Source organism: Apodemus sylvaticus, chromosome 11 (assembly GCF_947179515.1).
Source record: "Apodemus sylvaticus chromosome 11, mApoSyl1.1, whole genome shotgun sequence".
NCBI lineage: Eukaryota > Metazoa > Chordata > Mammalia > Rodentia > Muridae > Apodemus > Apodemus sylvaticus.
The window spans coordinates 76,762,991-76,781,258 of record NC_067482.1 but is presented as its reverse complement, the minus strand read 5'-3'; the positions used below and the strand labels follow the sequence as shown (position 1 = coordinate 76,781,258).

Genomic DNA, 18,268 nt, shown 5'->3' with positions numbered 1-18,268 from the left:
TTTTTATGCCAAATAACAAATTGCCACACACCTTGCTGCTTGAAATGACCCATTTTATTAGGGCACGGCTCCTGTGTCAGATGCCAGGTACCACATGCCCATGCTCTCTGCTCTGTGACAATCCACGAAGAGAAATCATGTCCAGGCCCACTCACCCAGGTAGCTGGCAGAATCCGACAGCAGGTGGTGGCACACGGGAGGGCCCTTGCTCAGCGGCTGCCAGGGGCATGTCTCTCAGCTACTGATCCTCCCACGTGCCCCTAATGTGTCCCTCCCTCAGCAGTGACCTAACATGCTCCAGTCTCCGGTCTCTACCCCTGCTGGAGAGAGCACCAGTTCCTGGTGGATACTGAGCCAGACTCCCTGGACGGCTAAGAGGTGAGTGCCAAGCCACAACATGATGAAGTCGGACCTAAACGTCACCTCACACTTCAGGGACAAGAGAGCTGGAGTGTGGGATTTCGGGGCCAGTTTTAACGTGGTTCTTGCACTGGATGATCTGCCCTGCCCCATGAGCTCAGCTCTCTGTGCAAGCTCAAGATGTACAAGCTGTCATTGTTTGCCCCTCCTGGGGTGATGTGATGTTTCCCTGAGGTTCGTGAAAGCAGCGGTCCTCCCACTGTATCTAAGACTCTCAAGTGTATTATGTCTTTAGCTTGTTTACAGACAAACAGTGTGTTTTTCTTCAGTGCTGGGTTCTATTTCCCATCACAATGCTTCGTATTTCTGGAAGCAACTGCAGATCTGCACACTTGGCTCGGTTCCCCAGGCCCTATTCACAGCCAGAGGTGCTGAAACCGACGTCGTTGATGGGGTGGGAAATGGAGGAACAGAAAAACCAAGTTCTGGTCAAAGTTACTCAGTGGCTCCTGGTACTTGTGGGGCAGGAGGGGCAGGTCCTGCCCCCTGCTGTCCTGGGATGTTCACTCTGGTCCTGTGACAAGCCATCACACACTAACATCATCTTTCTGACTGCTCCACACCGCAGCTCCTAGAAAATGTTAATGAGGGACTCAGGAAGGTCCAAGGTTAGAGAGGCTGCTTAACCAGAACAACGCTTCCTTTTGGGAAGATGCGATGTGGGGAACTAGATAAGGGGGCAGCCACATGCTGTACCAAATGCTTGAATTGTTCGCTTGAAAGTGATTAATGTGAGGCCGAGTGTAGCTCAATGGTAGGACACTTGCCAGAGTGCATGGCACCCTGCCTCTAATTCCTAGCACAGAAGAGGAAGGAAGGAAGGAAGGAAGGAAGGAAGGAAGGAAGGAAGGAAGGAAGGAAGGAAGGAAGGAAGGAAGAAAAAGGAGGAAGAGGAGGAGGAAAATCCAGGTAACATAAAAGAAGAACATTTTATGTTACCTGGATTTTACTTTTTAAAGATTTATTTTCTTGTTTTTATTTATGTGTTATGTATATCTGTGTGATCGTATGCCATGTGTGCATGAGTGTCCATGCATAGATGCCCACATAGCCCAGGAGAGTGCAGCAGATCATCTGGAGCTAGAGTCGCAGGGAGCTATGAGCTGCCCGTGTGGATAGTGGGGATCTAACCTCAGTCCTGAAAGATCATCACGTGCTTTTAACCACTGAGCCAACTCTCTAACTCTGAATTTTATTTTAAAAGAATAAGGAGGAGGAAGAGGAGGAGGAGGAGGAGGAAGAGAAGGGAAGGGAAGGGAAGGGAAGAGGAAGAGGAAGAGGAAGAGGATGAAGAAGAGGATGAAGAAGAAGAAGGAGGAGGAGGAGGAGGCACGGCTCTCCCTGTGAGAGTGCAGCCTGGAGGCGCTGCCTCCTTCTCAGCCCAACTTGAAGAGCTCAGTGTGGGTGCCTTTGGCATTTGGCACCTCCCACCTTCCCCATAAATAAGAAGCACCAGGCAATCACTTCCCAGACACATCAAAAATCCAGTAACCAATTAAACTCCATGTTACAGCAGAAACAAATAGACATGAACCAAAAGGTAGGAAACAGACAAGACAGTTACAGATCCAGTGTTTACAAACCTGGTGAGGGCAGATTTATCCTTTACAGTGGGAGGAAATAAACTTAAGCCTTTTTATTTTTCCAGCCCCGCTCTCTCCAGCCCAAAGATTTATTATTATATGTAAGTACACTGTAGCTGTCTTCAGACACACCAGAAGAGGGCACCAGATCCCATTACAGATGCTTGTGAGCCACCATGTGGTTGCTGAGACTTGAACTCAGGACCTTCTGAAGAGCAGTTAGTGCCCTTAACAGCTGGGCCATCTCTCCAGCCCAGCTTAGGCCTTTTAAAATTGTATTTTATGTGTAAGGAAGCTTTGCCTGCATGTATCTCTGTGCACCACACATGCAGTGCCTGAAGAGGCCAGAAGAGGGCACTAGATCCTCTGGAACTGGCGTTGTTACAGATAGTTAAGAGCAGCAGGCATGTGGGTGCTGGGAATCCAGCCCTCTGGAGGAAGGAGCAGCCAATGCTCTTAGCCCTCCAGCCCCAAGCTTAGGGCTCCCAACGAGACCATCTTTCTGTGTCTTACTGGTTCATGCATCCAAAATGAAAATGTTTTAGAGACAGGACCGTGGTACCTAGTCCAAGCTGGCCTCAAATTAGAGAATCCACCTGCCTCATCCTCCCAGTAAGCTGGAATTTCAGGTATGCAGCATCATGCATCACCTAAAATTATTTTAATATAGCTAAAGCCCGCAGCTCACAGTGCATCATTTATAGCTTTCTTCCCTCCTCTGAACTCTTCACATAACTGTTACAGAGGGGAACAACATCAGGTTTCTTAATTATTTTGTCAAGACACCCACCTGGCATTCCCCTCACCCAGTACTTAAACTGACATCGCTGGGGCTTTGACCTGTCAGCTTAATAAGAGCTATGTGCCACACACCTCGGCTGGGAGAACTCACGAAATGTGGAGAAATGGGCCCACTAGATCGATCCTGGCGTTCCGAGAAAAGAGTATGCCTTTCTATATTCAGAAAAAAAAAAAAAAAAAAAGCTCTTTTGCTTCTGTCTTGGAAGGAAGCAAATTTACAGAGCTCTCCGTAAAAGGACCACAGGCTGCGTCTTTCTCACCACCAAAGACGTCTCATTGATCAGAGCCAGTCAATTCTCTCTCATCTGCAGACACTGGGAGTCCCTGCGGCTCCTTGACATGGGGCACCCAAAGGACTCCCTAGCAACTCAGTCCAGGGCACCCAGAGGCCCATGCAGATAGTCAGCGCAGGTTTCCCACAGTTCCTTCCACTGGGCAAGTGGCTTGGGAAGGGATGCGGACTACCAGGTCATTTCTGCATAGCTGACCACCACACAACACCTTGTGCCTCTTCCTAATTACAGATAATTTTACTCTGCAAAAAGCTTGCTGTTTCTCTCACAGTGCTGTGGACAACAATTATTTTTAAATCTCTGGCCTGGGAACTCCCAGGACAGGAGGCTGCACAGGCTGAAGACACATTCTTTTTCAACTCTGCAAAAAAGTTAAAGGTGAAGACTCAGTGAAGCAGTATAGAGCAAAACCAGAACAGGGAAGTGGGAAGGGTTGGGTGGGAAAACGGGGAGGAAAGGGGGCTGATGGGACTTTCGGGGAGTGAGGATCTAGAAAAGGGGAAATCATGTGAAATGTAAATAAAAAATATATCGAATAAAAAAAAGTTAAAGGTGGCAAAGGTATTTCAGACCAGGGGCCCGAGTCCGTCGGCCAACACACAAACGTTGGAACTCGCTCGGCCATGTCCACCAGCCCTCATGTACCACCTCACAGTGCACACTTCACCTGAGCCCAGCTCTTCTGCCCCCTCCAGACAGCTTGGTTGTTGCCATATGTCATCCTAAAATGTATTTCTGGTTGTTTTTAACTCTATAAAAAGGATGTCATGCGTATGCGATATTTTGAGGCTGGTGTTTTGCACTTTACCACAATGCTGCAGAGACTTGTTCACACCCTGCTCCACTGTGACTCATACCACAGCCCGGCCCCAGGGTGGACACTCATGTCCATCAGCCATGCCCTGAGAGATACCTGGGACTTCTGGGTTCTTACTGTCCTGAGCAGGGCTTCATGAACTCGTGAACCCTGGTGTATCCCCAGAGGCAGGACTAGCTCCAGCAGCTGTTCTGAATCAACTGCAGCGGACTCTGGGCCTTAGAACAGTTGAACATAATGTCGTATGTGTAGAACATAGTATCGTATGTGTAGAACATAATGTCGTATGTGTAGAACATAATATCGTATGTGTAGAAGACTAGACACTGGGCTTTCTCCTGCCCCAGATCTGGGCGCTGCACACAACAGCCTCCATTTCCACACACAGTAGGCCACTGTGCCTCTCTGGCCCTCCTCTGGCCCACCTCCCTCTGACACCTCCCCTCCCCCCCCCATCTTCTACTCTCACTTTCCCCGACTACAATCAGACACTTGAAACTTTAGGACCTTCCCAATTAACTGGGGAAATCCCACTAACCCAGGACACCTGGTTAGCAGCCACAGTTCCATTCCTTCACCTTCCGTTTGGTGTAAAGCAGTCACAGTCTCCAGGGACTGGAGGGGAGGGGAGGATCTGAGGACCACTGTTACACCTGATGCGGCTGCATTGCCCTTCTCAGACCCTGGGAGCCTGTCAGGCCCTCTAGGACCTAGACCAAAGGACTTTGCAAGGCCAAAGGAAGGGCAGGGATGACTCAGTTGTGGTCCCAGAACCCCTCATGCTGCTGAGTTTCTTGTCTGAGGTGGGTGTGAGCAGAGTCAGACACCATTTGCTATAACGACTCTGTGTGCTTGGCGCCCTAAAGACACCACATCTCCTAACAAAAGTGAATGCTTGTAAGCCAGCTCATAGCCCCAAGACAGGAGTCTTGGTGTCTGGGTACGTACATGTGGACTCCTGGCATATGAATGGTCACCACACAGCACAGGGTTTGAGTCAGTATCCTCATGCTGACATCTATCTACCAAGGCACTAGGAGGTGCATAGACTTCAGAGCGCCCAGCACCCCGCATGGTGGTGGCACAGCACAGAAACCCAGTGCCAAGGATATGGCCAGCACCGTGATAGCTAACTTTCCCATGATCATTACAACTTCACTCAGCTGTGAAAAGCTATCTTCCTTCCAAGAAGTGGATGAAATTATATGGCCTCTCAGTGTGAAACACCATCTGTGCGGAGCTGGGAAGAATCCAACACTCCTAGTTAGCTTGAAATTCCCCTCTTCACTCAGATATGATCACTCCAACTCCGACCCGGAAACCCCACATACACACACATTTATATTACATACACAGTATGAACACAGTGGAGCTCCTGATCCAGCAGATTCTGAAGGCCTGTCATTGAGATATATAATCAATAGCACCAGCAATGAAGAGAAACCCAACAAATGAAGTTCTCAAGCCAGAGCCGCTATCAGAAAGATAGCCGCTTTGTCGCTGTTTTCCCATGGACCTGATGGAAAACAGCCACAGGAAGACAACAAGCAAGCAACATGGAGAGGGAGCAAGGGGCAGATGGTATCTGGCAGCCAGCGTGCACTGCTGAAGAGACACATGGACGAAGGCTAGATGTCAAAAACAAAAACAACAAAAAATCACACAACCTGCCAGGTATGGTGGCATACCCCTTTAATCCATGACAGAAGTCCTGGCAGTGCTGAGGGTCATCCCCCAAGTGCTGTAGGAGCGCTGGCCTGGCCTGGCTTGGGGGCCACCTGGGGAAGGCTTTGCGAGGGATGCTCAGGGCTAGGGAGTCCCAGCCTTACTGGGAAAGCACCCAAAACCTCTCTGGGACCCACAAGCACATCCAAAATTCAGGCATCAGAGAGACCAATGTCCTCTGAGAGGGCTCCATCTGACCCACAAAACCTGACCCCAGTCTACCGAGCTCAGAGCCCTGGCTGAGGAGACTCAGAGAACAGCTTTAGCACAAAGCTGCCTGCTCCCAGGGGCAGTGCCCAGCTGCCAGGGAAGAAAGTAGCCCTTGGGTCTTCTGGGAGCCTCAGTGTTTGGTTCAAAGCACAAGGGATCTGGCTGTCACTTCGTAGGGAAAGAAACTGATACCTGGGGGAGAACAATTCCTGGACCCCTGCGACAAATATGGACATGTCTAAGCTCACCTATGTTCCACAGAGCCCAAGCCATGGTTTAACCTTCAGCAAGAAGCCTTCACAGCAATTACAGCCTCCTTGGATTTATATCCAGAGGTGGGAAAGAGACCTGCTTAGATAAGACCAAACTGTCAGAATCCCATCAGCCTTGGAAAGTGTAGCTATTCCTGATGCCTGATCACGAGGCTGATGAGATAAAAACCTAAAGTAACAAAGTAACAGGCGCCCAAAGGAGCGCAGAGCCCTGTGACCACATGATCACACCGAGAGTGGGGTCTGAGCACTGTGTGGCCACGAGAACTAGATGTGGCCATCTCTCTCCAAACACAGATTCAAACAGGAGGAAGGAGTGCTTATTCCTGATTTGCCATGCTGATAAACTTCTGCTGGGTGTCAGGTCAGCCTGGCCCTTCCAGAAGCGTCAGGTGGATGCAAGAGGCAGTGAGGTCAATATCAATGAGAAGTATTCCAGCAGCTACAAGGACAGGTGCCCCTGAAATGCTTGTGTAGAACACGTCTACACACAAGACCATGTTTCCCAGAGCTTCTAGTGTTGTGATACTAGTGTTTCCAGTATTGTAGCCAAAGCCCCCACCCATCCACAGTTAGGGAAGGACTCCTGCATGGTAGCCCCATCTGCAACCTGTCAATCAAAAGTCAAGGAGCCTGGTCCAGCTGTGGGCTACCCTAAGGAGTCATCTCAGCTTCTAGAAACTACTGGGTCAGCTGAAGCCTCCCTTAAGCCTGCACTGTAGCCTGCCTTTCACTATTCCTAATCTTGCCTCTTTCCCTGAAAGGTTTCAGCAAATGTCCTGCAGGCTAGCCTCCCTCCTAGAGCCAGGTCCTCCAGAAGGCCAGTGACCACTCAGACACACACAGACACACACACACACAGACACACACACACACAGACACACACACACACAAACGTGCACCAGGCTTCCAGGCTCTGTAGCAGGCAGACAGCTTGCCAACACTAACGAAGACTCACTCCCTTGCTTAGGGTAATGACAAGCAGGTCATTTCCCCTCCTCCCACCATCCTGTAGATCCCAGGGATCATCTGCAGCCTACAGCTCACAGGAGGACTTTTAAACACCATCCGAGCCGGGCTAGCTTTGCTCACATCTACAACAGCCGAGGCATGTGTGGTTAGTCCGCAGCACTGCTGCGTCTTCTGATTCACTGTGCTCTGCTCTAGCGCCCCGTCACCTCGTGGCTGCTTCCGCTGGTGGCATCTTCCTGCTCATCTCCTCCTCCATTCCGGAAGTTACCAGACCCATTATCCCAGCCTTTGCTCTCATTAACTCATACAATAAAATCATGGTCTGCAGTCAGCCATCTTAGACATGCCACACCTGCTCAAGACCATCAGGCCTTCGTCTCGCTCTTGAGAGGCAGGGCCCCCAGCACTCCACGGAGCAACTGCCACTCGGCTGCGCCCACATGCGCTCAGGCATCCCGGCCCACCAGCACCGCTTGCCTCCCACTCCTTCTTTCTGACTTTGATTTCTTTTGGAGACTATTTTCCAGGGCTTTTTCAGCAAAGATTTGGGGGTGGTTACTTTTTTATCTTCATCTAAAACTGTCTTCCATTCCAGTCTTCTTTCAAAACTATAGCTTAGCTGAGACCAGGACTCTGTTCCTCTAGTCCAAAGAGATCTCATCCATCCTCTGGGCCTCCAGTCTTTACCCAACCCAGCTGTTAACACACGAGGAGACAGACTTTTACCAGCCCAGAACTTTTCTCTGGCTCCTTAGATTTAGGTGTTCTTGCTGGGCAGTGGTGTCGCACACCTTTAATCCCAGCACTTGGGAGGCAGAGGCAGGTGGATTTGTTCGAGGCCAGCCTGGTCTACAGAGTGAGTTCCAGGACAGCCAGGGCTACACAGAGAAAAAACCTGTCTTGAAAAACCAACACCCCTCCCAAAAAAAAGAAAAATCTAAGCCTACAGACAGTAGTCTCTCTGACTTCATGATTGGCAATGAAAGTTCCTATACACACACACACACACACACACACACACATAAACTGCCTGTCATAAGTAGCTCTCATAAGTAGCTAAACCAATAGGCCATCCGATGTTGGATTTAGTTCTACTTTGCCTTCTGTTACTGTGAAAATAAACACTATGACCAAAAGCAACTTGGTGAGAAAAGAATTTATTTAATTTTACAGCTTATAGGGGCTGGAAAGATTGCTCAGTGGTTAAGAACACTGACTGCTCTTCTGAAGGTCCTGAGTTCAAATCCCAGCAACTACATGGTGGCTCACAACCATCAGTAACGAGATCTGACTCCTTCTTCTGGAGTATCTGAAGAGAGCTACAGTGTACTCACATATAATACATAAATAAATCAAAAAAATTTACAACTTATAATCCATCACCCAGAGAAGTTAAGGCAGGAACTGAAACTGAGGCCTTGGAGAACTGCTGTTCACTGGCCTGCTCAGCCTGTTTCTTATAAAACCAAGGACATCTGTCCAGGATGACTCCACCCACAAAGGGCTTGGACCCCCTCACAATAAGAAATACCTCACAAGCCAGTCTGATGGGGACATTTTCTCATTTGAGGTTCCCTCTTCCCAGATTACCCTAGCTTTTGTCAAGCTGACAAAAACTAACCAGCACAGACTTAAACCTTCAAAACTATAAGCCATATAAGCTTTGTCTCTTATGAGGCTGCTGCATCTTACTGACAGTCCTACTTGGTACCACCTACCCATCTGGGACTTGGGTGTCCCAAACTCCATCATTTACCTCAAGAAACTCCCAGCCACAAGCTAAAGCACCTCCTCCTCCACTCTGCTCTCTCCTCAAATCCCATTTGACACTCTGTCCCCAAGGCTAACCTCACGTCCCTCAGCCTAAGCCAACACTCCAAGTGCTTCCCAGGCTATTTCGGTGTACACACATTTTGGTGATTGGCACCCAGGACCGACCCAGGCCACCACAGTGACACTGTCATCACAGTGATGCTGGGCTGTGTGATTTTCATGCAGAGCCTGGGAGGAGCAATGCCATCTTGCTCTGCTACCCAAAATCTCCCTTCAGAAGATCTCCAGTGCCTGGAGTCTAGCTCTGCAGTAGACTGCACCCCAGCACGTATGGGGTGCACCCCATACTCCCATGCACCCCATGGGGTGCCACCCTGGGCTCCATTTCAAGTACCAGAGGTGGGTGGTGGGGAAATCTCAATTGAGCTTCCAGCAGAATAAGAGACCACAGAATGCTGCTCAGAAGCCATCTTACCAGCCTCCATGGTCCTGTGATGCCTAACATCCTGCCCAGCCGAAGCTTCACCCACTGGACACGCTGCCCAGCTGAAGCTTTCATAGAACACACACACACACACACACATACACACACACACACACACACACACAACCTATGTCACCAGCCTTGGGCTTTAGCGGGCTCTCACTCCTGGATCTAGAGGACTTCTCTCCTGCCAGCTCAGTACTCAGAACCTGTCTGAAGTGGAACTTTATAGTTATGTCATGTGATGCTTTCCTGAAGCAGATTCCTGTGATGTTTTGCTGAATCAAGACCCCGAGAGGATCGGTGATGTTTGGAGAGAGTAATAAGTAGGACCCGATGGACAGCGATGGCACCCTGGCACAGCTAGCCTTGCAATGCTTTGTCGGTCTCCCATCTTCACTGATCTTCACTTCGTCGAGAGAGGCACGGCAGAGACCTTCTCCTGGTATTCCTGTTGGTTCTAGTCACTCTGCTGGCTCATGCTGATTTGGTGGAGTCCTGACTGTTTCGGCTGGATTGTGCTGCTGCTGCTGATTTGTATTTGGTGACACTGCTGAACTGGACTGCTGGTCTCCTGACAATAGAGACTGGAATTGCCCCCCCCCCCCACTACTTCTAAACAGATCTACACCTTCACTGTCCTATTTACCACCTCTTCCCCCTTACTTTTGGGTGCTGAGGTAGAAATGTGGTCAAAGCATTTGTGAACCTTATTTTAAATAGATTTTGAAAAATCTAAGCCTATACCTGCCCTGTGCTTTTTCCTCATATTTCAGACCATTTGCGGTGTGGCTGTCTATCTGCAATATGGACCCTCTGGCCCCTCAAACATGCCAGTCCAAACTCCAACTCCTGTCCTACTCACCAGATCCTCCAGGCCGCCCATTCTGCAAACAGTATCCTAGCTCTCCCCGTCCACATCCCCACTTACTCCTGCCCAGGCTCCCCATCCATCAGGAGCTACCAGCTGTCCCCGCGCTAACGTCACCGTCCCCAACTGCCAGTCCTGCTCTTTTCACCAGCAAGCCTTGAATGATCCCCAAGAACAGATCTGACGCCTCTGTGGTCCCCATGTCATCCCCAGTGTTCCAGACACAGAGAGCAGTTCAACCAGACACACCGACACCTCAGGAGCTCCCTGCAGTGAGGCCCTGAGCCCTTTGCCTTCATTCTGCTGACTGCTGTCTGTCCTTCCACTATCCCAGCCGAAGGGCCACCTATGTGAGGTGGCCCCCTCCCTCGGGGTCAGGTCCACAAGACCCAACAACCAGCAGATTTTCTAGGGAGCCAGCACCCTCCATACCTGCCTTACTTGCTGACAAACTGCCACAGAGCCAAGTGCTACACTCAACTGAGCAATTATGTGTGTGGTTGTAGAGGTTTGATGGAATTAACCCACAACAATCAATCCAAGACACACCATCGGCGCACTTGCATCTTTTAGAAGCCCCAGGTGAAGGCCCAGAGCTGCCCAAGCAGAAAGAGCGGATAAGCAGGGATGCAAGGATCTTCCTCCGAGTTGCTACGGTGACCCGCCCCCATCAGGGATGGCAGGGATCACTTCCAGATGAGTGGACATCAGCTGGAAAACCAGAACAGCTAGCAACTCAAGAACCAAGACCCTGAACACCTCTACCCTGGTAATCTATTAGCCTCAAAAAGTTTTACAGAGGACTGGAGAGATGGCTCAGTGGTTAAGAGTATTGGCTGCTCTTCCAGAGGTCCTGAGTTCAATTCCCAGCAACCACATAGTGGCTCATGACCATCTGTAATGAGATCAGATGCCCTCTTCTGGAGTGTCTGAAGACATCCACAGTGTACTCATTTACATAAAATAAATAAATCTTTTTTTAAAACAAAAAGATGCAACAGGGCCAGAAAGATGGCTGTGTGAGAAAATGTCCTGTCCATCAATCCCAATGACCTGAGTTCAGTCCCAGGGACCCACACTCACCTGTTGACACTTGACCTGTCCCTACCTTTTGGCTATTTACTGTTCGTAACATTGCTAAGAACACGGATGTAGTTTATATAAGAGCCTAAGTGGCGTTTATGTAGTTAATCATGATCATAGATGATAGTCGTAATATTCCTAAAAATAACGGGAACACTCTCCTGCACCGCTGGGTACTGCCTCCCAACTCCCGGAGAAGACTGACTGTGCGGCACCCTGTCTGGTTGGCAGGGGCTCAGCTAGAGAAACTCACCATAGCGGAGACACAGCACAGGCCATGTGGAGCTGGGAGAACCTCCACTCTTTGCCACTCCCCTGCCTCCACCCAGCATGAAAACAAGGAGAAATGGAAGAGCTTCAAATACTGGAAGGGGAAAAGCACCCATTCATCTGATCCCACTGCTCTACATAAATTACCATAATAGAAAATGCTCCATTCTACTTCTCCTTAATCTATTCAGATCACTTGGGGGGAAAAAAACTATCCATTTTTGTCTTTCCCCTTTAAACACTTGGATTGCCCTTCAATATCTAAGTTTCTTTGCAACCCAACTGTGGAAAGCACAAAAGTAATTGTCTCGCCAAATGGGATCCATTTAAAGGCTGACAACAGCCACTCCTCCTTCCTGCAGAAAACGGGACTTTGCTGACAGGAAAGGACAATGATGGTTTCTGTTTCAGCTCTGACGTTTGCTAGGCTGTGAGCCCGCATCAAGCTCACGTGTCCTTTTCAAGACATCATTTCTAAAAATGAAGTCCACTGGGACAGTCTAAATGTTAACAAAACCAAAAACCAAACCTCTGTGTCTCATCAACAGAAGTCTGTCTCTCCCACCTACCTAGCATGGCCATTTATACCAGACTCCTTCCCCTTACGACCTGCACCCTGTGGCTCTGGGGTCCTGCCCTGGATCCTGAGCCTCCTGCCACCAAGCAAGGGACACAAGCCATTAGAGGATGACTTGAGAGACTTGGGACCAAGCTTGACGAGATGGCCCCATTGCTGTCTTAGTGCCTACCATTCAGCCTAGCCTTCCCAATAACAGGAAGGCAGTGCCTGGTAGGACAATTACTTGCAGCCAGCACCCCCACCCTCAGAAGAACGGGCAGTGTGGCTCTCATGTACCACACGCCTCCATGGCTAAGTCCTTCAGGCCTTAACCTGCACCAAGGTCTGCTCTCAGCACTAAGTACAAAATGGCAGGGCGGTGTGCAACTGTAGGGACTCTTCCAGTCACACAAGGACCTGACAGAAGCAGCTGAAGGTTCTCATAGCCTCTGGGGCTCCTGCGGTGAGGCCACACCCTCTTTTCCTGCCCATGAATCCTATGGGCACTGGCAGGACTTGGGGCTGAGCTGCCATCATGGGCCTTTACACCAACTCTGCACGGCAGGCCCCATCACCTGACAACTAGGGAAACCAAGGCACAGAGCTGGGAAGGAGAGGAAAAGGAACCCCACTCAGGGCCTAGTGGGGGAAGCCCCTGCCGCCTTTTCTCTGGACCCACTGCTATATAGTCACAGAACCATGGCCAGAACAAAAACTCAGGGCAAATTAAAATGAGAGACTTAAAAATCGTGTGCTTCCCAGAATTTTAAGCATCTGTTTTTCTTTGAGCTGGGGTTAGCTCTCTGTCATTCACCTCTGCAGGGCACAGAACACACCTGCTCCATGTAGCTGTCAGTTCCGACAAGACAGAAGTATGCCGCACCAGTGGGCTCTTAGGTGTACATCTCTGTGCTATTAAGAGAAGCATTGCTGCTATCCTAGTAATTCTCAGTGCAGGCACTAAAGTCACCTTAAACACCATCTGGGTATATGCCCAGGAGTGGTATAGCAGGATCTTCTGGAAGTCAGGTGCCTAGTTTTAGGAGGAAATGCCAGACTGATTTCCAGAGTGGTTGTACCAATTTGTAACCCCACCAGCAGTGGAGGAGTGTTCCTCTTTCTCCACATCCTCACCCAGAGGATTCCTCACCATGTAATAAGGATACATGTTCCACTATGTTCATAGCAGCCCTATTTATAATTGCCAGAAGCTGGAAAGAACCCAGGTATCCCTCAACAGAAGAGTAGATGCAAAAAAATGTGGTATATATACATAATGGAGTACTATTCAGCCATTAGAAACAATGAATTCATGAAATACTTAGGCAAATGGATGGAGCTGGAGAACATCATACTAAGTGAGGTAACACAGACTCAAAAGATGAATCATGGTATGCACTCACTAATAAGTGGATATTAGCCTGGAAAACTGGAATATCCAAAACATAATCTACACATCAAATGAGGTACAAGAAGAATGGAGGAGTGGCCCCTTGTTCTGGAAAGACTCAGTGAAGCAGTATAGGGCAAAACCAGAAGTGGGAAGGGTTGGGTGGGAAAACAGGGGGAGGGAAGGGGACTGATGGGACTTTCGGGGAGTGGGGGCCTAGAAAAGGGGAAATCATTTGAAAAATATATCGAATAAAAAAAAAGAAAAAAAAAGAAAGACTTTATTCACAAAAAACAAAAAAAAAAAACACCATCTGTCCTCTACAGGCTGAATGAATGTAACCACTGCCCCCAAACAGTTTGTGACAGTGTGCACACACCCTGGCTCCACTGCCCCACATGACCTTCCTGGACGCCAACTCCAAATATCAATTAAGTGGCGCTTAGGACTTCCAGCTCTGAGTCGCCCATTTAACAGAAACCGTACCACATATTTCCAGTAAGCCTGATGCTCTGACGGGGAATGAAGCCCAGGCACTGACAAAGTCCCTCAGAAACCAATACTTGTGCTGCCTCTCCCTTGCCCTGCAGATTCACAACAGGAGTTGTGAGGCCCCACACTCCCCACAACAGAAACCACAGGAAAGCCTGGGAAGTGGGACCAGCTTCCTGCGGGGAGCCCTGCAGGGAAGAGACCTAAAAAGCCACTTTAAGCTCCCTAGCCCGCCCTAGACCAGCCTGAGATTGCTGGGTCTGACGGAAGGCTCTGGAAGTGGGGGAGATGAAGACAGGTGAGGGGAGCCACTACCCTTGGCCTCAACCCCAGACTTACCCCCACCTACCACTGCGTGTCCAGGTACCACACAGATTGGCCATTAGTCAAGAAGCATGGGCTGGGGTGGAGTCTGTGAGGAGGAGTTGGTTAGTGAATGGCAGCCAATAGGACGGTCTGTGGGCTGGCATTGGAGTAAGAACTTGAAAGGCCCCTGACTGGATCTGGACCCTGGCCAACTAAGGCTATGCAAAATGGCAGGAGGTAAAGAGTTGGCTGTGCAACCATGATGTCCTGAGTTTGGTTTCCCAGCACCACATAAAAGCCAGGTAGAGCACTGAACATCTGGAATTACACTGATGGGGGGAGGGGGCCAAGAGGGTCCCATGGCTCCCCAGACAGAAAATCTAGTCAAAACATCGAGTCTACGTTCACTGAGACACCGATCTCAAAAAATAAATAAATAAATAAATAAATAAATAAATAAATAAATAAATAAATAATTTTAAAAAGCAGAAAGCAATCAAATAAGATGCTCGAGGTCAATGTTTGGCCCAAACACACACACACACATATACACACACATCACACACACCACACACACACACACATACACATACACACACACACACACACACATACACACACACATACACACAAACACACACACACATCACACACACCACACACATACACACATATACACACACCCACACATATACACTACACACATACACACACCCACACATTAATTAATTAGTTAATTAATTAAAGGAAAAAGGCTGGCAAGAAGGCTCAGCAGGAAAAGCTACTTGCCACTAAGCCTGAAGACCTGAATTCTATATATTTCACATGGAGAGAGAACAAGTCCTGAAAGTTGTCCTTTGACCTCCATGTGTGCACCGTGGCAAGCACAGACCCCCGCACACTAAATACATACATACATACATACATACATACGTACGTACATACATACATACATACATACATATATACATACATACAATTTTAAAAAACTGTTAAGAGAAAAGACACCCAGCAAGTCTCCCCGGCTTCCCTTGGTGAGGGCCACCCCATGTGTAATCTGAACCCTAAATGTTTGCAAACAGTATCTCCACATGCAGTGAAGAGCTACAAGGTAACTCCACAACAAAGGAGCTGGCATGCAGGCCAATAGCCACTCCCCTGGCAGTGGTTTGGAGCTGCAACAAGAAGGCTCTTTGTGGGGTACATGTCTAAGTGCAGAAAATAGACACCACATCCACCATTCCCATACCCCCAACAAGCAGCAGTACCTGCCAATCAATTCCTCCTTAAAGATAGAAAGGGCAAACTCATCCTCCACGTACAGCAATAGCCCGCCCATGAGAGCCAAGAATTCCCGCTTAGGTGGGGTCTCAGCCTTTATCCTCTTGGGCCAGCTGCCTTCCTCTTGGTAACCAGCAGTATCACCCAGGTCAGTCAGAGAAAGTCAGCCAAGCAAAAACAAGCTTAGACCTTCCTTCGTTTCAAAGAAGGTCACCAACTGCCTCACCTGCACTCTCTAAGCAATGCGGGCAGCTCAGCCTCTGAGCTGGAACCACATACCTTTTTCTCACAGACACCAAACCCAGAATAACAGGAGTCAGATAGTGCTTCATCAAGGGGAAAAAAGATGTTCGAAGGCAGACTTTAAGAAAATCAATGAAAATATAGTGCTTTGACATGCCATTTTAGCATTAAAGATTATATTATTCACCGGGTATGTTTTTCTTCCAACTCAAATAGTTTTTAGTGCTTTGGAAATTCTCATTGCTTCTTTGGACTGTAGGAATAACAACATTTTTCAAAATATTTCCACCACAAGTTATGAACATGGTCTGTATGTGTTTGGTTTTAAAGCAGCAGTCACATTTAAATGCTGTTTAAACAGTGTATCTACATAGGAAGTGAAAGTGGATAATGCCCAAAGCAATCTCTCTGAGACACCCCCACTGTTAGCATTTAACTCTTCCCGGCCCAGAACCATCTCAGGACCAACTTTCAACTCACTTGTGCCAAAATATGTTCAAATAAGTAGGAAGGAGAAACATAATCGCCTCATAATTGGAGGCAAAAAATAAAAATCTAAGCTTTGGTTTGAAAAAATTAAAAACTACTAGGATGACCTAACACAACTCAAATACTTCAAACCATCAAGACACTGACATTCAATGACACATCTCAAACAAGAGATGCCTCACAATGAGACTGACCACAGGACACCAGCTCCGGGGCCAGTCATGGCCAGAGCAAGATCTTAGGTAAAGATGTGGCTCAAGTCCAGAGGTCAAGGACAGTATCAGACAGCTTACTGAGAAATGACAAGGGAGAAGAAGACAGCTGCGGGGAAATCTAAGCTAGCACTTCCCTTCTAAGAAGTACACGGCTACTGGGCTGAATCACCAAAGCTACTAATTGAGCTCACCACCTGCAACCTAGAAAGCCATCGACTGCTGGACAGGGAACATCACAGACATACTTAACTTTGGGGCACAACAAAGAAAGGCCACTGTGAATTAGATATGGGTGACACTGCTCCTTCCTTTCTAACAGCTGAGGAGGGTCACAGAACACACCTTTCCCACTGTGGCACTGCTGGAAATGGCACCTGGACACCCCAACGCTCCACAAGCATTCGGAGAGACGGGGATGTAGGTCGGCATACAAACAGCCCCACCTGCTCCCTGACATTTGTTACTGAAAACGTAAATCCCACCCGTGCAAGGACCTTTTCAGCATTGAACTTGTGTTGTTGTTTGTTTTGGTTTTTTTTTTTCTTGCGCTAAAAACTCACTCAATGGGGGAAAACACTACTTGTACAAATAAGCGGAGTAGGAGCTGCTGCAGCCGCTGGCAGACCCACTAATCAACATCAGGCAGGGCTGAGCACATTGAAGGGATTGCAGCAAAGAGAGGGCCAGACGCCTAGGGCGTGGCTAAGGGCAAGCAAGACTCAAACCACACCCATCGCAAGGGTCCCAAGGGTTCCCTCCACAATCCCCCAGTATATCTGCCCACTACCGAGAAGGCAGGAGCACGAACCGCTGCTGCACCAGTGTACAAGAATCCAGAATACCTTCCAGCCAGTCCAAGACTGATCAAGGGCGGGCCCCATGCTTTGTAAGCCTTCACCCCAACACTCTCTAACCCAAAGAAAAACTTCCCGACCTCGGCAGACAAAAAACAGCAGTTTCAGGTGCCTGAACGACCCCCAAACCTCGAATGCCAGTCTTCCAAACAGACCAGCTGTCTCTCCAGAACACTCGCCCCACCCCGAGAGACCATTCACAGACTCTGGGACAGAAACCCTGAACCAAGAAATGTGGCTAGTCACGACGGGAGAGGGGTTAGTTCCTTGGGTGGGCCAAAGAGAAGGAGGCCTCTGACTTCGTAGACACCAGCACGCAGCTGCTGCACTGCTCCCGCCCTTAATCTTTGCAGTGACCCCACCCAGGTCGTGACCCTCTGAAGACCTCCAGCGTTGGCGTCCCCTGACTCCGCCAACCCCCAACACGCAGCTCTGGACGCCGCAGATGCGTCCTGGATCTTCACTGGATCCTAGCTTTGCATCGTTCAACCGCAAGCAGAGCGCACCGGATCCAGCTCCCGGCTGCCAGCCCCAGGCAGGCAGCGGGACGCAGCGCCCGCAGTGCGACTGGCGCGGCTGCCGAGGCGCGGGGCGCGCCGCCGGGACCTGAACTGGCAAGTGAATCGCACCTCCAGCCCGCAGAAGCTGCAAGCTCCAGGAGCCTCACCCGGCGACTGGGCAGAGGACTGGTCAGAGATCCAAAAGAGTGCAGGCGGCTACCAGACCAGGATAGGGGTGCGAACTGGACCAAGATCCAATTAGTACGGTTTGGGATAGAGGACCGGCTGAGGGACCTCAAAGATACGCGAAGAAAGGGTCTTATCAAAGCCTAGGGATTGGAGAAAAGGGACTGAGAAGGCCCGTT

At 49.2% G+C, this 18,268-nt stretch overlaps 1 protein-coding gene across 1 annotated transcript in view; it reads right to left on the bottom strand.

Moving 5' to 3' along the window:
• Zfyve28 (zinc finger FYVE-type containing 28) overlaps positions 1-18,268 on the bottom strand; it is a 90,082-nt gene that overhangs the window by 71,123 nt on the left and 691 nt on the right. The window lies entirely within an intron of this gene.